The sequence below is a fragment of the Giraffa tippelskirchi genome, chromosome 4, assembly GCF_054371585.1.
Source record: "Giraffa tippelskirchi isolate mGirTip1 chromosome 4, T2T-mGirTip1v1.2.pri, whole genome shotgun sequence".
Lineage (NCBI taxonomy): Eukaryota > Metazoa > Chordata > Mammalia > Artiodactyla > Giraffidae > Giraffa > Giraffa tippelskirchi.
This window is the reverse complement of record NC_137278.1, coordinates 158,990,618-159,013,701: the sequence shown is the minus strand read 5'-3', so window position 1 is coordinate 159,013,701 and position 23,084 is coordinate 158,990,618. Positions and strand designations below refer to the sequence as shown.

At 40.5% G+C, this 23,084-nt stretch overlaps 1 long non-coding RNA gene across 1 annotated transcript in view; it reads right to left on the bottom strand.

Annotated features, from left to right (window-relative positions):
- The window catches only part of LOC145546958 (uncharacterized), a 29,422-nt gene extending 18,306 nt beyond the window's left edge, over positions 1–11,116 (bottom strand). The window contains exon 1 of the long non-coding RNA XR_014083416.1: positions 10,779–11,116. This is a non-coding gene — a long non-coding RNA (uncharacterized LOC145546958). The remainder of the gene's footprint in view (positions 1–10,778) is intronic.
- Between the last annotated feature and the right edge of the window lie 11,968 nt (positions 11,117–23,084).

The following is a 23,084-nucleotide window of genomic DNA, read 5'->3' as shown; positions in this document are numbered from 1 at the left end:
GTGTTTGTGTGTGTATGTGTGTGTTTGTGTCTGTGTGTGTGTTGCATGTATGGTAAGGAGGCCAAAAGATATTACAAGATTATGGGATTATGGAAAAATTAATGTCCCTCAATTCCTTCTTATTGCAATGCAATCCAAGTGCAGTGATGGTTCAGAGCAATATGGAAAAATTAATGTCCCTCAATTCCTTCTTATTGCAATGCAATCCAAGTGCAGTGATGGTTCAGAGCAAGGAAAGATCCATTTTAGCTACTTAGCACTAGACTGCTTGTGCCCTCCAAAATTCACATGTTGAAACCTAATCCCAGGTGTGGTGGTCTTAAGAGTCTAGGGCCTTTGAGGATAGCTACGTCATGAGAGGGGAGCTCCTGTGAATGGGACTGGTTTCCTTGTAACAGAGACCCCAGCTCCTTCTGCCATTTGGGGACACAGTGAGAAGACCACTGCCTATACATGACAAAGTAGGTTCTCATCTGTACTGAATTTGCTGGCTCCTTTATCTTGGGCTTCTTAGCCTTCAGAGCTATGAGAAATAAATGTCTGTTGTTTAAGTCATCCAATCATTGATATTCTGATATAGCAGCCTGAACAGAGTAAGACAGCTAGTTAAGAAATATTTAGTGAAAAATAATCTATTTTTCTCATTTTCCAAAAATGAGCAAAAGACATGTTTCACTCAGCTCTTGATATCTTACTTTAGGAATCAGAAATACCATAAAGAAATCCCTATTGCATGGGTGACAGAGAGAAGAACACTAGGAAGGTCAAAATTCAAAGCGTACTGACCACTCTTTCCTCTCCATATAATATGGCACAAGGGCTTGTGAATTCAGATTAGGGTGTGAGTCCTGTCTCTGCAGCTCACTAGCTATGTGACCTTGGGCAAATTACTTTAACTTCCCTATGCTTCAAATGTTCCTATCTATTCTTCAGGGATATTAATAGTAACTCATTTACTAGTTAAGATGGAATGGCAGAGACAATAATGCTTATCAAAATATTCCATATGTTCCCATAGCTTCCCCATTTCCTTGTAGTGAAGTGAATCATATGACTAGTTCTGGTTAATAAGCCATAAGCAAAAGTACTTGTGTCACCCAGACCACCAAAGAGTTTAGGAGTTGGCACACAACCTTCTATGTTCTCTTCTTCTCTGCCTTAGTGAATGGTGATGATCCAGGTAGCAGAGCCTCCATCATATTGAGTACCTCAATGATTACGCAGGGCAGAATACCCCTCATTGCTAGCCACATTAGTTGTTATGAAAAAAAACCAAATAAACTTTGTTAAGACCTCTAAGGTTTCAGGATGGATTTATTCTTGCAGTATTGACAGCCTATCCTATAATATAGTTGGTGCTGCTTGAAAAAATAACCAGGGGAAGAAAGCAATCTTTGAAAACCATGACTCAAGAATATAGCTAATAAGGCACCAAATGCTACAAATTTTTGAGTGAATGGAAACATGAATAACTAATAGCAATGGCTCTTGGGTTCAAGGTAAAATTTATTAAAATTAATCCTCCTCACTTCCACTGAAGAAAACTCTCAGAGCCAACAGAATTCCAAAATCCTCCCTAAGAGGTCTCTGAATGCCCAAGGCTTAGATGTTTCAGGGTTCTTCTGTCCTCTGACACCATTTATCTTAACTTGGTTTTGTCTCACAATTACTTAGACATTGCTCTCAAGCCCTTTTCTGGTTGCTGTAAGAAATCTCATCATATCAGCTAGGTATCACTTCTAAAATGTCCCAAAGATTTAGAATGTCACAAACATTACTGTCAACATACAGTATCATGTCAAACCACTATTTCTAACTTGTTGTCTCTCTTCCTCCTGGCTCCTTCTTTTCTCTATCTCGCAGGAGTTCATAATTATTCTTCTTCTCTTATTCAGAGTAGCTTCTCTGATTTCTAAAGACAAGAGCGATATTCGTTTTCTAGGGGTGCCATAACAAAGTATTGAAATGGAGTGGCTTGAAATAACAGAAATGTATTATTTCACAATTTTGGCTAGAAGTAAAAAATCAAGGTGTCAGCAAATGATCTCCCTCTGAAATCTGTAGTGAAGATTATTTCCTTATCTCTTCCTAGATTCTGACAGTGGCTGTCTATTCTTGGCAATCGTTAACTTCTAGATGCATCACTCCAGTTTGTGCCTTCATCTTCATAGGCTATTCTCCCTTTGTCTCTGGGTCTTCACATGGCTGTCTTCGTATAAGAATAGTCACACTGAGTTAGGAGCCCACCATACTTCAGTATAATCTCATAATAACTAATTATATCTGCAGTGATGCTATTTCCAAATAAGGCTAGATTCTAAAGTACTAGGAGTTAGAATCTCAATCAACCTTTTTGAAGGATATACAATCTAACCCATAATAAGACCCTATTCCTATGTAGAACAAAACCTACCCCAAGAACTTATCAACTCTATTTGCCTTTGCACTCAACTCTATTTGCCTTTGCACTTAGGCCTCAAACAGTTTCTGATACACACATCTTAGATGCTGAAACAAACAGGTCTTCCCTGCAAAAGATAGCCAGTAGAATGGTGGGTCAACGTATTCAGGAATAACTTAATACTTGAGATTAAAAAATAAAATCCATTTAAAAGCATCAGCATGTTGCTGAAACAAGCAGAACCAAAGGGGACAAGATTCTGGGAAGGAAAGGACTAGAAAACACACTGACATTGTGCAATTGTTTGGATGATTCTGGATTTGGGGCAAAAGAATGCAAATCTAGGTTGCAACCAGGTGGAAGGCCACTGCTACAGACAGAAAAATGAGCAGAATTTTTCACTGTCTTATAAGGCTTAAGAGACAAAATTTGAGACTTAAAGAGCCAAGTTTCTGGTAACAAGGTGAGGAATAGAGAACTAAGCCTGATATACAGCCAGCTCTTTCCTTAATATAAATGCCAATTTCTGAAGCAAGGCCAGGAGGCTTAGAAGCTAAGCAGATAAATGGAAAAGCAGGGCAGAGTTTTTAGGAATCTCACTTGTTAAGGAGAAAAGGATTAGAGTTTAGACCCTGCCTGGGAGAGGGACCCAGTGAACTTCTTAAGCTCTTAAGAATGTTAGGCCTCATGGGCAGGGGTGAACCAGGAGTGGAGTGAGCTTTACCAACACTGAAACATAGTCTTTACATGAATTAAGAAAGAGTCTCAACTCTGCCTAGTAGAAGAAAGATAAACTCTGTGACTATAGAAAGATAATATTATCTGGAGATCACAATTTGTTCTTACATACAATGCCTGAAATTTAATTTAAAAATTACTAGACATGCTAAAAGACAGAACATGTCTAAAAGCCAAAGACAAACTAAATATGGAAATAGGTCCATACTGATCCAGATATTAGAGCTAAATGAAACCTTAGAATAACTATGAGTTATAACTTCAAGAAATTAAAGGAGAAAAAAATCTTAAATAGATGAAAAGGTGGAGAATTTTAACAAAGAACTAAAACATATACAGAAGAGTCAAATAAAAATTCTAGAGCTAAAAATACAATTACTGAAATTAAGAATTTATTAGATGAATTTAATATGGCAGAAGACAAAATTCCTAAATTGGAAGACAGGCCCATAAAAATACCCAAATTGAAGAACAGACAGGAAAAGTGTAAAAAATACAAACTAGCATAAACACATATCAAACAACAAAAAAGTCTAACATATATGTAATTGATATCCCAAAAGAAAAATAGTGATAGAACAAAAACAATACTTGTCTTCAAAAATGGCCAAAAATTTTCCATACTCATGAAAGACAATATTTATAGCTTTAATAATTCTGAGAACTGTAAATCAAAAAATTAATGTGAAGAAAATTACATCTAGCTATATCCTACCAAACTACTAAATACCAAAGAAAATTTTAAAAATCTTAAAAGCAGAGAGGGGGGGAAAAAGACATTATCTTTTACAGTAACAGTAGGAAAACAGCTAACGTTCATGGGAGATGATGAAAACTAGCAGACAATGGAATGACATCTTTAAAGTGTTAAAACAACCACAAAGATTACAACACTCAAAAATAAAAAGAAAAGTAAGATATTTCAAGACAAACAAACCCCAAATATGGAAAGGAAAGGATACATTTCTAGCAGACCTGAGCTAAAAAATAAAATTACTAAGAGGATTTTTTTTTTTCAGGCAGAAGAAAAGTAATCTGAAATAGCAACACTGAAATGCAGGAAGCAATGAAAAGCCTACATTTTCAAATATCTGTCATTAATCCCCAAAGCAGCAAGTATTTCAACCACTTATCACCAATTCCTTGCACATTGATTATCTCTTAGTAAGTTTTAACTGTTAAAATAGCATTAGCTACACCTTGCTCCAAATGAATAGTTTCCTTACTCCCATCCTGAGTCAGAAAAATCTTATAGTCCTTAAGAATCCATTAGCCTTCAAAAACGAAGAAAAAGAACAATCCAAGAGCCTATTCCTGCGTCTGAAAATGATTCTATTTCATTACAACTCCCCAAATAAAAACTAAATCTCAAGAATATGTGTCCCCCAAACTTCTCCTTCCACTTAATATTTTCATTCCAAAAGACAGAGATTACCTCAAATAATTCTCACTATCAAAGAATAACCTCCTAAAGGAAGGAACCTCACAAATCAGTTGATTCTTTTCTTTGCCATCAGCAGCAACCCTAAACCTTTTTACTATATTTGGTTTTATCTACACAATAGGAAGCTGGAGAAAAGAAAGTATAGGAGTGATCCTTTGACTCCTTAGATGCTTTCCATTACATAGTGGCCACCAAATGTATTCAATAATGAATCATTTTATAAAGGCTTAAGAACTGCAGTAAGGTTTAATAGACCATGTAAGTCTCTCCCCAGCCCCTTTAAAGAATGTCTGAAATCCAATGACAGGGAGAAGGAAAGACTGGCTTTAACCGGAAAAACAATGTTGTCTGCATGCCTTTTTATTCCAGAGGCTTAGAAACGCAATCAGCTTTCTTGGCTGTGACCCTTTTGTGCGAAGAGCACATTATGCAGCTTTCTTCATGGCATAGAAGCTCCCCGCAGTGAAAGCCTCCTCCTGAATGGGGTGTCTGAGCACAGACATTTCCTTGTGTCTTATTTGCAGCTTTGTACAATAAGCCCTCTCCCACACAAATACATATTTTCATTATCTTATTTTTAGAAATGCAATTTGAAGAGGGGAAGTGTAATTTGACATTCTAATTGTGGTTGATTCTTCCTTCTGAGTCTCTCTAGGATCTGGCTGCAAACGCGACAATTCTAACACCGGATTTCTGCACAGAGACATCAGTTCCGCTTAGCCACATTAAAGCCATGTGCACCGCTGTCACGGGAGCACCATCCCACACATTCATTAGTCAAAGCATATCGTGCAATAGGATTATTTTCCATTATAGCAGTTAAGTGTCTGCTCCAGACTCCAGTGTAGGAAATGAGTTAAGGCTTCTGAGGTTCAGTGAGTTGAACAGGTTATTCTCAGATCTTAAGTAAGCGTCTATGTACTGTACCAAGTTTCAAACTAACAAACCTCTCAAACTACTTCATGTACTAGCTAACAGAACACTTGCTACCCAAAGAATCTGACAGAACTAAATGCAATTCCCAGAGAACAGAGATTGTCTTAAAAATAGGAATTTGCTTCTCTAATCAACTCCATCTTTCCTTCCTCCTCTCCTTCTGTCTTTTTCCCTATTCTTTCTGCCATCATCTTCCCTTCCCTACTTAGGCCCATTCTTTCTTTTTGAAAAATTACCTTAGCATCTAAGAAGCTCCAGATACTGTCTAAGACAAAGCTATATAAATCAGGGCTCCATTCATGTTGGGGATCAGGATCAGTGGAAAAAATATTGAAAATGCAAAGTGAGGCAGATGAGCTAGATTCTGCGGGTGGGGAGGGAGCCCCAGGGGGATAAATTCCAGCCAGAGAGGAAAGAACTGCATACTCTATCTCAACTAGAATCTAAAGTGCTACCTGGACTTGACCTGAGCATGTTGGTTGTCACAGGCAGGACTGGAACAAGTTGATGTGCATTTGGGTTGTTGGATCTAGAGAAAGTGACCAGTAAAGCAGGCAGTAGGAAGGGTCTGTCTCAATGCATCAATCTGCAAATATTTACTTGTACCTGTTACACAACATGTCCTATTGCATGACAACTCCCCAAATAAACACTGACTTCAAATTTAAGTAGTCTACTAGGGACTGGGGGACACGTGGGTGAATAAGGCACAGGTGGTTTCAGCTAGAGGCAAGAATACTGACCCTCCATCAGTAACTGAGTGATATGGAGTAATGAGCTACAGGTAGATACTAGGGGGAAAGTGTTCATGAAGCTTTCAGGAAAACTGAGAAAGGGAGGCATGGGTTGAGTCACTTTGGGCCCTAGTGACAAACTGCCCGCAGGTGACGGAAAGAGGCCTCTTCCCTGCAGACATAGTCATAATTCTTTGGAAACTCAAGAAGGAAGAATGCTTAGAGTACTCTTGGTCCAGAGAAACAGAATCAACATTAGAGATGGAGAGAGAGCAAGAGAGAATGATTTTCAACAACTGGATCACTGGCTGTGGGGGACTGGCAAGTCTAAGATCCACAAGGCAGGCCAGCAGGTGGAAATTCAGGATTTCAATTTTAGAGTCTTGAGGCAGAATTTCTTCATCTCTGTTTTTACTCTTAAGGCCCTCACCCAATTGGAAGAGGTCCTCCCCATTATGGAGAGTTATCTGCTCTACCTAAAACCAACTGTTTGCAAATGTTGATCACATCTACAAAATACCTCCACAGCAATATTTAGACTAGTGTTTAACCAAACAGCTTGGCACCATAGTCTAGCAAGGTTGACACCTTCACTTGACCATCACACATCAAGCCGGGAATTCTTAAGAGTATCTTTTGCACAGGCATTGTAATCCCCACCACAAATGAAAGACAATGGCAGGATCAGCAGCGGTGGCTGGTTGGGGTGACCAGTCAGAAGACAAGAACATGAGGACCCCTCCTGTGAGCACATGGGAAAAATGAATCTTGGAAATAATAAAATGTTTGATCTATAAAGAACCTGCAGGTGACAAGAGCATAAGATGTGTGGCTCTTTTATGGCATGCTGTCTTGTGAGGGCAGAAGGAAAGAGAAGCAGAAATGCCAGGGCCTCTCCTGTGTGATGAGGGAGCTCTGTGTAATGGGGTTGGGAGGCTGTGGGAGTAACCCTTCCCTGTAGATCCAGTGGTTCGACTGCTGTCAGGTATAGTTGATTGTGATACCATCTTTCTACTCCCCACCCCCAGAGGCTGGTAAGCCCAAGCACTGCTTTGGTTCCCCAGATTCGAAGGCTCAAGCCTGGGGGAGGATCTCAAGTCATTCTGAGATGGGAGATATCTCTGCTTTCAAGCTCCTATGGTCTTGGAATGATTCAAGAGAGAATCAGTAGTGACAATCTTAACAAGGACTGCTGGCCTGCGTCAGCCAAGGCTGAGAACTTAAGTACCATTATGTATGTACACATTGTAAGCTGGGACAGAAAAAACAGCCTAGTATATAAATCTTGTCAGCTTCTAGGGATGCACACTCATATTATTTTTCTCCAAACCTGCTTCTTCTTCAGCAGCCCTTTTAGAAACCGAAGCCACCATTCACCCAGTCTCCCAGCCCGGGGAAAGTCCTTAACTCCTTCCACTCAGTCTTTCTTCAAGCTCTGTTGATTGCTACCTACTGAAGCATCTCATAAACCCAAACCCCTCCTCTTCATCCTGCTACTACTCTTTGAAGCTGATATCCCTGCCTCTTCTAGTTTTCAATCACCTCTGACCCACCCTTTGTATCAGAATGATGATTCAAAAATGAAAATCCATTGCTGTCACTTTCCTGTCTCTTTCTAGAGCCTTCAGGATAAAGGAGAAACCCTTATCAGGAGGAAGTAAGGCTTTTGTAATCTGGTCCTTGTTCACTTCTCCCATCTTAGCCCACACAGAGCTTTATCAGCTACTCAGTTTCTCTCTTTCTATGTCTCTACACAGGAAGCTGGGAAGTTCTTCCTACTTCTTTGCTGAGTTGACCCATATTTCTTTAAGACATAGATCAGAGGTCATTTCCTCCAGCTCATCCTGGCCTGAGCTGGACGTTTCTCTCCTGGCCTAGAATTGTTTGAGAAGCCACACAGGGAAGCCTGGTGTGCTGCAGTCCACTGGGTCACTAAGAGTTGGACACTACTTAGCAACTGAACGACAACAATGCCTGCAGATGTTCTCTTTCTTTCATCTCATGTGAGGATACATATGGGTTCACCTACCACCCAGGCCCACCATCCTGCCAGCCCCAGCGACTGCTCTGCGTGGAGACCTGCTCCAGTACTGAAGCCAGGCTAACTCTGATTCTTAGACTGAAGATTTTCCTAAAACCACACCCAGGAGTCTGCCTCATTCTGACTGTCCTAGGCCCAGGAAGACTAGAACTTAGTGTTTATTACAGACATTTGTTTTGTCACAGCACAACTCAGCACTGAAGGCAAAGCTTTACAGGGTTTTTGGTAAACACCTGCCTTCATGACCTCCTGGTTTGAAAGACACAGCGGCATCTTCCCCAGCAGGGTTACTTTCAATCTGTGATTCAGCCAGGTATTGCTTTATTGGCATTCTTTCCCTGTCACTTACAAATAAGCAGCTCCTCCAAAAATAGGTAAATAAACACAAAGTTGAAAAGAGCAGTCATTTCTATTAATCTCTAGCAAAGGGCAGGAACAGGAAATAGGAAAGGTCTTCATGTTTGCTATATCTGCCTTGGGATTTGGTTTCCTAAAATTAAGGCCAAAACAAAGTTTGCAATCTCCTCTGACAATATATGTGGATATTCAGGTAAGGTCATTCGCCTGCCAGACAGTATTTGGTGTTATCAAGACAGCCACTTAAAGAACCACAGTGGATTAAGGAAATCCTTCAGAAAAGAAAGGCATCATCTGACAGGGCAAGGACAATGAAGGAATTAACTTTGGGGAGAGTCATCTCCAGCCTGGGAAATGCAAGCCCAGGAAATAGAATCAGGAAGATGACAAGAATGAAGCAGTCCTATCTCTCCTCTTGGTTATTATTGACTTTTCCTGAAGTACTGCCCACCCTGGCCAAATTATTACTCGTCTGAGAATAAATTTCAGTGGTTCAAACTAGTAAAATCATGAGGAATCACATTAAGCAAACATCTGGATAAAAGCTGAATGCAGAGAAACAGAGAGTGAAGCAGTGGTTACCAGGGACTGGAGAGTGGAGGAAAGGGGGGGATATTGGTCAAAGTGTACAAATGACTAGTTACGAGATTAACGAGTTCTGAGGATCTAATGTATAGCATGATGGTTATAGTTAATAATGTTGTACCATAACTTGAAAAACTGCTAAGAGAGTAAATCTTAAATGTTCTCACCACAAAAAAGAAATGGTAATAATGTGATGGAATGGAGGTGTGAGCTAACGTATGGTGATAACCATGCTGCAATATATACCAAATCAACTTTTGTATACCTTATATATATTTTTTAATTGGAGGATAATAGCTTTACAATAGTGTATTAGTTTCTGCTGTACAACAACTTAATCCAGGTATAAATATATATATATGTCCCCCTGCTGTGAGTCTCCCTTCCTCCCACCCCACTATCCCACCCCTCTAGGTCATCACAGAGCACTGAACTAATCTCCCTGTGCTATATAGCAGCTTCCTACTAGCTATTTTACACATGGTACCACTCATATACCTTAAGCTGACACAAGGGTATATGTCAATTGCATCATAAAGATGGAAAAATAATAATAAGTAAACTAAAACATTTTAAATGCAAATTGGGTTTATAAAGCATAGAGTATGTAGTTTTTATGTAGATAAATTGTCATCATGATTATGTTTTAGGTAAAATTTTAAACAAATTCCAATTCCTGTGCTCTTCAGCATGGTAGTAGGGAGCATGTTGAAAAAACCCAGCCACAGAACCTACAATTCATTCATTCATTCATTCAACAAACAGCTGTGAAGCAACCAAATATAAGCACTATATTGGTCAGTAAAAACAAACAATGTCTATCTTAGAATTAAGAAAACAGAGCCATATTGCCCAAGTTTAGTCCCTAACTATGCTACTTAGTTTTAACTATGGAACCATGAATAAGCTCTTGAATCTTTGTATAACTCAGTATCTTCATCCGTAAAATGTGTTTAATAAAGCTACCTTGACCTCATAGGGTTGTTGAGAGAACCAAATAAGTTTGTAAATGTAAAGTACTTATCTTTATCAGTTCAGTTCAGTTCAGTCGCTCAGTCGTGTCCGACTCTTTGCAACCCCATGAACTGCAGCTTATCTTTATATGTATACGCATATACAATGCCCACCAACTCACACAACAATACGAACAATAACAACCATAAGACCACAACCAGTCTTTATGGGGCATTTACTGTGTGCCATGTATTAAGTATAGCAAACATTTAATAAATGTTAGCCATTATTATTATTATTATTTGATCCTATAGTTATATATTTTAATTAAAAAATCGGAAATATTCTGATTTCTGTAGTTGTCAGTATTGCTAGGCTGATAACTTTGACAGGTTTCCACCATATTTTGAGGGTGAAATTAAAGAAAGTAAACCCACAATACAATATAGGTCTAACATAATAGTTATCTGACAATATCTGAGTTTACAACATAAGTCTAGAAATCCAGAGAGTAGTTTTAAGAACATATTTTCAGCCCACCATTTAGTAGTATATTCTACACGTCTAATAAGGAATGTATCCAGGGACTTCCCTGATGGTCCAGTGGTTACGAATCTGCACTTCCACTGCAGAAGCACAGGTTCAATCCCTGGTTGGGGACCTAAGATCCTGTAGACTGTGTGGTGCAGACAAAAAAATGTGCCCATGATTAAGGAGAGAGCTTGTTTTCTTGGACCTTGTTTGACAATGAAAAGCAGGAAGGTAGGACTAAGTCAGAGCAGTGGTTTGGAAAAAAATAATTATGATGGCAAGGGTTCTGAGTTAGTCAGGCATGAGGTTTAAGTCCAGAAAACTCAAGTAAAGCAGGGCGGGAGGAGGAAGGTGGTTCTGAATCCAGGCACACTAGAAGAGAGGTGCCACCCACATTCCAAAAGACTGAGAAACAATAGGAAAAGATTCCATCAGAAGATCAGAAATCCCAACCATGGGTAACCAATGCAAGGATCAAGCTTTTCTGCAGACATCTGATGGTCTCCCATCTCCTATCCCCTGGCCAGGGCCTATGAGGGTCTAATCAATTGTAGGTACTCAAGTAGTGACTGACTAATGCTGTTTTTACTCTGAGGAGCACTGCCTGGGGGTCTGTCAGGAATATCATGCTTACACTTGTACGTCTCTTATCGTTATGAGGTTGTAAGCATCCTAAAACCATCAGCTACTTCCTTAACCTGACAGTCCCAGAGAGACTCCTATTATAGATATTCAATAAACATTTTCTGAATGAATGAATAACTACTATGAACAAATCAGCAGACACCAAGGGAGTCTGATCCTGAGCCAACTGCTTTTTGAGAGAAATGTTCCTTACATCCTCCCCATCCGGAGCAAAATGGTTTCAGGGTGTGGAGACATCTGTCCATGTTTTCTGCCAAGAATCCACAGTGCCCTCTTCCAAGAAGAGCAAATCAATTTTCCTTTGGGGAACCACTCCATCCCATCCTCTCCTGGCCAAAGGTGGGACTAAGAGTTCAGTCAATCCTATTTCTCTCCCTGGCATTTGAAACTTAAGCAAAAGAACCTCAAGGAAAGAAAATGGTTGGAGCTGATTCATCCCAGCAATGCCTAAAGAGTTTGTCCATTAGTTCATGCCACCTCAATAGATAACAATAGGGAGGTTTCCATCCTCCCTGAGACCCAGTCATGTAACTCTTCTTTGCATCAGTGAGCTTGCCTTTATCCTCTAACAAATTCCTTTGGTCCAAATGCATAGCAAGGGTCCATTTCAATAGCTATAAACAGGATACAACGGATGTGCTATAAAATCCTTGCTCTAGATCAGTAGTTCTTAATGTTGGCTGCACATTAGAATCATTGGGGAGTTTTTAAATCCTAGCACTCAGGCCATACCCCAAGCCAATTAAACAGGACTCTATGAGGGTACAATCAGTCCTTGTTAAAGTGCCCCAGGTGATCGCTAATGTGTAGCCCTGGTTGAGAGTCACTGCTCTAGAGTTAATGGAAATATGTCCACTTTCCTATTGTCAGAAAATGAAGGAGGCTTGCAATACCCATTGGTAATTTAAAAGTGACATGTTTTTAAAGACAGAATTTAACCCTAGAGAAAGAACTAAATTCTCACTCAGAATTCATGGTTTCCCCAAGAATTAAAGAACTAGAAGAGTTTTCATCTTTAATTACTATTTTTACTACCAGGCAAATTTAAAGAATTTCAGAACTGTAAGCACTTTCTAATTTTATTAACAACACAAGTAAAGCACGGTGTCAGGAAAAAGATACCCCTGTTGGTTTGCATTTAAAATAGATCACAATAATCTATTCCAAGCTTAGAAATGTTTCTACTGAAGAAACCAAAGAACCATGTTTAAAGTGGGGCTGTCTTTGCTGACATCTATGGACTAGAAGGTGATCATGAGAAGGGAGAAAACTGATACCTTTTCACTACCTCTCCTCCTTCTCTCGTGTGAGAGACCATTTCTTACTATTATGGGAAATGCAGTGAGGAAAACGCTAGTTAAGGAGTAAAGCAATTAAATTTCACAGAAAACAATAAACGTGTCTACAACAAGAGTGAAAGATATGTTGAAATAGTTGACATTTAGTTTCCTAAAGAGAAGGCCTGCCTTTTCTTAAAAGCAGCTTCTATAGAAAGACTAAGACAATATGGTGACATTCCAGAAGAAACCCAGCTGTGTGCATGCCCTGGACAGGAAATCAAATAGTCACATTAGGACCCAAAAGGTGATGCCTCCGTGGAGGCGCATTTCTACTGCTGACTGGCTACCACTCTCTTCTCCCTTGACCACGACTCAGCCTCAGTGCATGCAGACTTTGGGCTACTGTGAGCTCTGCCAGTCTCATGGGGTGATGCCACACGTGTAGAACCAGCTCTGCTTCCCACAGCCCTGGTGAGAGACCCAGTGTCCCTAGGAACCAACTGGGTCCATCCTCTTCTCTCAGCTACACAAGAGTTTGTTTTGTTTTGTTTTTCTATTTTTGCTTTTAGCCCTGATGAGACTGAGTCAATTTGAGGATAGATTTATGTATGGTGAAGCACTGCATAAATTGAACAAGAGAGCTTGGGCACATATTTGAAGTACTGCAGCTGCATGCAGAAAGGAACAGAATGGGGGTCCCCTCCCATGGGTCACGGGAAAGGGGAGTGAGGGGAATATTTTGCATCTGGCACACGTTCAGGGTGTCCTTTAAAAAAAAATCTTCCCATTTGTAAATTCAAATATTATGTGAGAATGTATTTTAAAATATTTTTAAAAGTCAAATAAATTTAAATTGGATGGTGTTTGTTTGCTGTCTTTTATTTTCATTTGATCAGTATATGAGGAAATAACTCCTGAGAAGAGACTAATCACTAGGAAATGATTTAGAAACATGTCTTCCCACAGGTCAAATACTTTTGTTATGAACATGAACTGAGTTCAAAAGATATTTAACTGAGACTCTGATAGCATACACAGTCAAAAAAAACAACAACAACTCACACTTCTATGATTATAACACAATAAGCCACCTCTGATGCTGTACTGTTAATTCATTATGTCACTAGCCCTAAGTTATTCTGGAGCAACTAACTGGTGAAACCTTGAGCAGGACATTGTCTCTCCTAAACTGAGAGTGTGATATTAATGTTCTCCTTATCATAGAGTGCACAAGAACAGCCCACCTGGACAGTATAATGGGTTAAGAATGTGATGGAATTGTTGTTACTGGTTGACAGGGAAACACAACTCATGAAAAGAGAAGAAACATACGATATTGGAAAGAGAGCTGAACTTGGAGTCTGAACACCCAAGTTTGAATCCTAGCCACTCAAGAAACCACACACTGGTCACTTCCTGTTACAGTTTCTTCCATTGTAAGACGCAGGTGACAGGTAGAGCTGCCTCCCTAGCTGTTAATGAGAAACAAATCAATAACACATATCAAAACACAGTGCCCTGTGCTCCAGTTTTTGCTGAACCCCAACCTCAATTCCATTAGCATCAAATAATGAACACCTGAACTGGCTGCCATGCATGCCTTTTTACTTTACCATGCATAAGTGAGGAATGGGTGTGAATCGCCTGGGATCTTTACTTTCTTCTTTATACTTTTCTGTATTTTCCAGTTTTCCTACACTGATCATGTATCAAACTTATATGTTTTATGAGTAAAAAGATGTGGGTGAATTTTAGAGGTTGGAGTTAGACTGAAAGCATTTGATTCAATGAACACACATCAAAGAGCATTTTGCTAATTGTTTGAACTGACCAAAAGACAGAATGACAGAGTTTCAGAACACTAACACTACTGAGGTGAGAAACTTGCTCCATTTTCATTATTTTTCTATGAGAAAACTTTCCTTAATGAGCTCATTGTATCCTCATATATAGCTGACCCTTGAAAACACAAGTTTGAACTGCATGGATCCACCTGTAAACAATTTTTTTCAATATATATGCACTAGAGTACTACATGATCCATAGTGGTTGAATCCAGGGATGCAGAATCATGGATATGGAGAGCTGACTGTAAAGTTATATACAGATTTTCAATTATCCAGGTCAGTGTCCCTAACTCCCATGTTGTTAGAGTCAACTGTAGTTTAAAATGTTCATTTATTGAGCACTTATTATTATGTGTCAGGTGTTTTGCAAACAAGCTTATTAACATTATAAAATGTATTTTAGCCCTATTTTTTCTACAGGAAAATTCAAAGTAATATACCCAAGGTTGTGGTCAGCAAATGATTGTGTCTGGTACCACCATTAATCCACTTTACTCTCTTCCACTGTACTTTGCTGTACTATACAGGCTAGTGTTTAGACTCCCTTGCAGCTCTGGTCCCATATATGACCTCAGTTCAGTTCAGTTCAGTTGTTCAGTCATATCTGACTCTTTGCGACCCCATGGACTGCAGCATGCCAAGCCTCCCTGTCTATCACCAATTCCCAGAGTTTACCTAAACTCATATCCATTGAGTCAATGATGCCATCAAACAATCTCATCCTCTGTCATCCCCTTCTTCTCCCACCTTCAATCTTTCCCAGCATCAGGGTCTTTTCAAATGAGTCAGCTCTTCGCATCAGGTGGCCAAAGTATTGGAGTTTCAGCTTCAACATCAGTCCTTCCAAAGAACACTCAGGACTGATCTCCTTTAGGATGGACTGGTTAGATCTCCTTGCAGTCCAAGGGACTCTCAAGAGTCTTCTCCAACACCACAGTTCAAAAGCATCAATTCTTCGGTGCCCAGCTTTCTTTATAGTCCAACTCTCACATTCATACATGACTACTGGAAAAACCATAGCCTTAACTAGACAGACCTTTGTTGGCAAAGTAATGTCTGATTTTTAATATGCTATCTAGGTTGGTCATAACTTTCCTTCCAAGGCGTGAGCGTCTTTTAATTTTATGGCTTCAGTCACCATCTGCAGTGATTTTGGAGCACAAAAAAATAAAGTGTGCCACTGTTTCCACTGTTTTCTCATCTATATATGACCTAGGTTCAGCCAAACAGATACACCATGCAAGATGAAGAAGGCAGTGGTGAGCATCAAATGAAGAGGTTGAATTCTTGGCCAAGCACAGGGTAACCTTTGGTTCTTTGAGTGCAGTGGTCAAGGAAATTATGTGTTCAATGCATAGGAGTGAGGAGCCTTAGATAGAGTTTGTAGAGAGATCTTACATAAAGAAATCCCTTGCAATTCTGAAGTGTTTCTGCTGGCTGCATTACTTCTGCTTGCACAGCATACAAACTTCTTTGCCAGGCCTGGTAAGTCTATAAATTATCCAATGTGCTCAGTCACTCAGTTGTCTCCAGCTCTTTGTGACCCCATGGACTGCACCCCACCAGACTACTCTGCCCATGTGATTGTTCAGGCATAGATACTGGAGTAGGTTTCCATCTCCTCCTCCAGGGGATCTTGCAGACCCAGGGATTGAACTTGAGTCTCCTGTGTCTCCTGCACTGTCAGGCAGACTCTTTACCACTGCGCCACCTGGGAAGCCAAATTATCCAATACTCTGTAATAAAGTCATTTCTGTTTAAACTGCCTAGAGTGTATTCTAATGTCTGCAACTAAGGAACTGAGGATAACCAGCAGATCTTTTAGACTCCATGCTTTTCCCACCATATGTATGTTTTCGCCAACTCTCTTTTATAATGGCAAGAAAGAAAAAGCAAACAAACCTGGATCCAGGATTCCTAAGACCAAAGAGATGACTTGAAGGTAACATAGCTATGACTGAAAAGAGTAAAGAACCAAAGAAATTAAATAAAAGGACTTGCTTAAGGCTGGGACTCTGGGAAAGATTATATCAACAGAAGTCTGAAAGGGGAATGCATAAGTGTCAGCAAGGGAGAGAGAGAAGTTCAAAAGTATCTGGGCACACATTCCAGAAGAGTTCAGGGGTAACACTCCTGTGGACAAACACAGCAGTTTGACCTGGGCCTGATCACAAAAATTACACTGGGAATCCCATTAACTCTTTCAAGGATTGCAGGCTAAAAAAACACACAGCATAGGTCAAGGGTTAATAAACTCTAGTCCACAAACAAAATCCTGCCTGCTGGCTTTCTTGTAAATAAAGTTTTACTGAAATGCAGACACACTCATTCATTTTACACATTGCCTATGGCTGGCTTCACATAATAGGGTTGAGCAGTTGCCACAGAGGCCACAAAACTCTCAAAGCATAAAATATTTATCTGGCCCTTTACAGAAAATATTTGCTGACTCTTGGCCTAGGAGGTTGGGAGGGCAGTCATCTGAAATTGACCAGTCACTTTTCTATATCTGTCACCAGAAGAGAGGCCTATGTGGACAGATACAGGGACCCAGATTGCTGCCTGAAGAGGAGACGATGTCTAACTCCTTTGGTGGAAGCAGTCCCCATGACAATTAGTCTACAGGTGTCCTTGTATGCATGTGGGTTGGGAGTGAAGAATATCAGACGTGCTGGAAGTAGGAATTAAGCAAATTGAAAGAAACAAAACTGTAGCTAGAGGATGTAAATGATAAACACAGAGGTGGAAAGTTTAGAAACCCAGGCTACAGCTCCAGAGGTATTTAAGTGAGAAAGAGGAAGTACAGAAGGGTTGTCAGAGAAATAATGGGCAGCCCGCTTGACACCATTCCTCAGAGGCCAAGACATTGTGGGCGATTCTTCTATGTGTTCCTAGTATATACTAGACACTGAGCGGGATCCACAGAGAGTTTGCAGACTAGTGAAGGGTAAAGGTGTTGTTCATAGCACCAAAGTGGTGGAGTGACTGAGAAGCAGCCTTTGAATCTGACAGTCAAGGGAACCTTCAGCAATCTTAGTAAAAAGAGGTGGACTCTGTATAATTTGGAGGAATAACAGCTGTTCTAAAAGGGGTGTCTGGAAATTTCAAATTGTGAGATGGAATAATGCTCCAGAAGTGATTAAGATGAAAGGAACGAGATGAAATGGTAGCTGGAAGGCGTAAATGGGTCTCATGTTGCTTTCTGAAAGATGGGTGCTGTAGCCGAAAACCCTTTTCATCACACGGCGATGGCAGCTGTGGCCGCATTCTTTGTAACAGGATATGACCTGTGGGTGAGCAGCTTCCATTCCTCCCACAACCAGAAGATTTTTCTTAGCTGTGTTTTGACAAAACAGAAGAAAACACCAATTCCACTGCAAACCACTATAAATGCCACCTACACTGTGCCTGTGGCTACTTTATCCAAGGGTAATGAGAGGATGACCAAAATAAAAATACGCTGTGGCCTTTCTCAGCAGTGTAACTGAGTAAGCACAGAGGGAAAAAGGAGCCCTTCCTGCATGGAAGAGAGCAACAAAAGGCAGTTACTCAACGAATCAACCCACTTGGGCCCCTGCAAGAACTCGCTGCTGCACTGCCTCATTCTCCCAGGGGCGGGGGGTCAGGTCAGTCCCTGGGAGTGCTGCCGGATACGCTGAAGAAGCAAAGAGAATCCTATACACCCCAAACTTATCAGACTTTGAGAGAAAGGAGAGATTTCTTTATCTTCCGGTCACCATTTTTGTTACCTCTGAAGACTTGCAATTCAAAACCTGAAGAAGCCACTTAACTATTTTGGGGTCCATTTTTCATCTATAGTAATGAAGATTATAAAACTGTGCCTTCCTCTTCAAGGAGTTTGAGCTACTGCTATCAAAATGTCTTACAAAGAGAAAGTTACCCCTGGAAACTCAGCACTTACGTGCTGAGGTTTGGCAATTTTCTCTTAGGAGAACTTCGGGAACCTCTGAGAAGTGAGGCTTAGAAGCTTGTCATGCCTAACAGGAAAGGCAAAACTAGTCTGGTTTCTGCAAGATCCTGCCAAGTGACATCTCAGCAGACTTTCCTACCACATGGGGAATTTCCTAAAAGCAAGGTGCCTGTGAGAAAGACTGGTGGCTGCAGGGGAAGTGATCCCTACAGGATATTGGTTAAGAGACTGGATTCTAGAGCTAGGTCACCCAGCTCCATCTCCTTCTATTGTGTTACTTGTTACAGATTCACCATCCTCTCCAACTTTACATTCCCTCCCCTGTAAAGTGTGGATAATAACTGCACAAACTTAAGTAGGTTCTATTAAAGAATAAAAGAAATAATGAATGTATTCAGCACCCAAAATGTTAGCCATTAATATAATTATATTATGATATTAATGAAGGCTCAAGGATCCTGCCATGAGAAGGCGGTTATAGAGTGATTGATCTCACTTGAAATTAAGGAGTCAATAAAAATATTTCTGAAGGGGGGATTCCCTGCGGTTCAGTGGTTAGGACTCTGCATTCTCACTGTAAAGGGCCCAGGTTCGATCCTTGGTCAGGGAACTAAATCTTAGAGATGGGGTATTAGATGGAAAGATCTTCCATCCATGGAAACACTTAGGTTTGAATCACTTAAGATACTGTAGGAAATCTGAGGCCTCAAAAGGAGCTGTGAGGGTAGAGGTTCCAGAAGAAGCATGCCAAGGATATCTTGAGGTGCCTGTGCAGCAGAAACCAGCCTTGGGTTGAGCAGCAAAGCTCATTAGCCATCAGAGGCTCACAGATGACACGAGGTCATATACTGTAACATCATCATCAGACTCACGGAGTATATAATACGGGAAGAAAGGCAGCATACCTCAGCCCAGAAATGAACTCTAGGGACTTTCAAAACAAGGGGCCCAACACCCTTTTGGCTCCAAAATGCTACCAAGAGGTAAACCTGTAAAGAAACAGAAGTCCACACCTCCCAAGTTCTATTCAAAAAAGCCTTTGTTTTCTGTTGCAGTTATGTGACAAAGTTAAATATCATTTTCAAGACAATGAAAAAATAAAAACAATATTAGAAACTTTCCAAAAACAAAATTATATGGCCTGCTCCTAGATTTAGCAAACATCTTTCTTCCTGCAGTGTTGTCCTTTATTAAAATCTAATACTAATGTGGGGTTAATGTGACAGCCCCGAGAACACAGATGAAGTTATAAAGGAAATAAGCTTTTATTACTTTTCCAAAGACAAAGTAATAACTTAGAATAACAGAATGATGTTAAACTTTCTACCACTTTCCACCCTCACATTTTCTTTCTTTCTTTCTCTATATATAACAGGGAAATTTTCTTTAAAAAAAATAAGACTCCATTTACAAGTTTACGATAAAGCAGTAAGTAAGAATAATAGCATATTCTTTGTGACAAAATCTTCTAGAAGCAGAGAAGACTGTCTTTAGAATTAGCCCTCAAATTTAACCCGATGTTCTTACTTTCAAGTGCACTAGGTTAACTAATATATTGTTGCATAGTACTTCTCCATTTTGCTCATTCCCCACAGGTCTTTTTTTAAACCTTTAAAATATCTCTCGAATCTGTTGTATCCTTTCAGTTCAGTTCAGTTGCTCAGTCGTGTCTGACTCTTTGCAAGCCCATGAATTGCAGCACGCCAGGCCTCTCTGTCCATCACCAACTCCCGGAGTCCACCCAAACCCATGTCCATTGAGTCAGTGATGCCATCCAACCATCTCATTCTCTGTCGTCCCCTTCTCCTCCTGCCCCCAATCCTTCCCAGCATCAGGGTCTTTTCCAATGAGTCAACCCTTCGCATGAGGTAGCCAAAGTATTGGAGTTTCAGCTCCAACATCAGACCTTCCAATGAACACCCAGGATTGATCTCTTTTAGGATGGATTGATTGGATCTCCTTGCAGTCCAAGGGACTCTCAAGAGTCTTCTCCAACACCACAGTTCAAAAGCATCAATTCTGCGGCACTCAGCTTTCTTCACCGTCCAACTCTCACATCCATACATGACCACTGGAAAAACCATAGCCTTGACTAGACGGACTTTTGTTGGCAAAGTAATGTCTCTGCTTTTAAATATGCTATTTAGGTTGGCCATAACCTTCCTTCCAAGGAGTAAGCGTCTTTTAATTTCATGGCTGCAGTCACCATCAGCAGTGATTCTGGAGCCCCAAAAAATAAAGTCTGACACTGTTTCCACTGTTTCCCCATCTATTTCCCATGAAGTGATGGGACCAGATGCCATGATCTTAGTTTTCTGAACGTTGAGCTTTAAGCCAACTTTTTCACTCTCCTCTTTCACCTTCATCAAGAGGCTCTTTAGTTCTTCTTCACTTTCTGCCATAAGGGTGGTGTCATCCGCATATCTGAGGTTATTGATATTTCTCCCGGCAATCTTGATTCCAGCTTGTGTTTCTTCCAGCCCAGCGTTTCTCATGATGTACTCTGCATCTAAGTTAAATAAGCAGGGTGACAATATACAGCCTTGACGTACTCCTTTTCCTATTTGGAACCAGTCTGTTGTTCCATGTCCAGTTCTGACTGTTGCTTCCTGACCTGCATACAGGTTTCTCAAGAGACAGGTCAGATGGTCTGGTATTCCCGTCTCTTTCAGAATCTTCCACAGTTTATTGTGATCCACACAGTCAAAGGCTTTGGCATAGTCAATAAAGCAGAAATAGATGTTTTTCTGGAACTCTCTTGCTTTTTCGATGATCCAGTGGATATTGGCAATTTGATCTCTGGTTCCTCTGCCTTTTCTAAAACCAGCTTGAACATCTGGAAGTTCACGGTTCATGTATTGCTGAAGCCTGGCTTGGAGAATTTTGAGCATTACTTTACTGGCATGTGAGATGAGTGCAATTGTGCGGTAGTTTGAGCATTCTTTGGCATTGCCTTTCTTTGGGATTGGAACGAAAACTGACCTTTTCCAGTCCTGTGGCCACTGCTGAGTTTTCCAAATTTGCTGGCATAATGAGGGCAGCACTTTCACAGCATCATCTTTGAGGATTTGAAATAGCTCAACTGGAATTCCATCACCTCCACTAGCTTTGTTCATAGTGATGCTTTCTAAGGCCCACTTGACTTCACATTCCAGGATGTCTGGCTCTAGATGAGTGATCACACCATCGTGATTATCTGGGTCGTGAAGATCTTTTTTGTACAGTTCTTCTGTGTATTCTTGCCACCTCTTCTTAATATCTTCTGCTTCTGTTAGGTCCATACCATTTCCGTCCTTTATCAAGCGTATCTTTGCATGAAATGTTCCTTTGGTATCTCTAATTTTCTTGAAGAGATCTCTAGTCTTTCCCAATCTGTTGTTTTCCTCTATTTCTTTGCACTGATAGTTGAGGAAGGCTTTCTTATCTCTCGTTGCTATTCTTTGGAACTCTGCATTCAGATGGGAATATCTTTCCTTTTCTCCTTTGCTTTTCACTTCTCTTCTCTTCCCAGCTATCTGTAAGGCCTCCTCAGACAGCCATTTTGCTTTTTTGCATTTCTTTTCCATGGGGATTTTCTTGATCCCTGTCTCCTGTACAATGTCACGAACCTCTGTCCATAGTTCATCAGGCACTCTGTCTATCAGGTCTAGTCCCTTAAATCTATTTGTCACTTCCACTGTACACTCATAAGGGATTTGATCTAGGTCATACCTGAATGGTCTAGTGGTTTTCCCTACTTTCTTCAACTTAAGTCTGAATTTGGCAATAAGCAGTTCATGATCTGAGCCACAGTCTGCTCCTGGTCTTGTTTTTGCTGACTGTATAGAGCTTCTCCATCTTTGGCTGCAAAGAATATAATCAATCTGATTTCGGTGTTGACCATCTGGTGATGTCCATGTGTAGAGTCTTCTCTTGTGTTGTTGGAATAGGGTGTTTGCTATTACCAGTGCGTTCTCGTGGCAAAACTCTATTAGCCTTTGCCCTGCTTCATTCTGTACTGCAAGGCCAAACCTGCCTGTTACGCCAGGTGTTTCTTGACTTCCTACTTTTGCATTCCAGTCCCCTATAATGAAAAGGACATCTTTTTTGGGTGTTAGTTCTAGAAGGTCTTGTAGGTCTTCATAGAACTGTTCAACGTCAGCTTCTTCGGCGTTACTGGTCGGGGCATAGACTTGGATTACCGTGATATTGAATGGTTTGCCTTGGAAATGAACAGAGATCATTCTATTGTTTTTGAGATTGCATCCGAGTACTGCATTTCGGACTCTTTTGTTGACCATGATGGCTACTCCATTTCTTCTAAGGGATTCTTGACCACAGTAGTAGATATAATGGTTATCTGAGTTAAATTCACCCATTCCAGTCCATCTTAGTTCGCTGATTCCTAGAATGTCGACGTTCACTCTTGCCATCTCCTGTTTGACCACTTCCAATTTGCCTTGATTCATGGACCTAACATTCCAGGTTCTTATGCAATATTGCTCTTTACAGCATCAGACTTTGCATCTATCACCAGTCACATCCACATTTGGGTATCGTTTTTGCTTTGGCTGCATCCCATCATTCTTTCTGGAGTTATTTCTCCACTGATCTCCATTAGCATATCGGGCACCTACTGACCTGGGGAGTTCATCTTTCAGTGTCCTATCTTTTTGCCTTT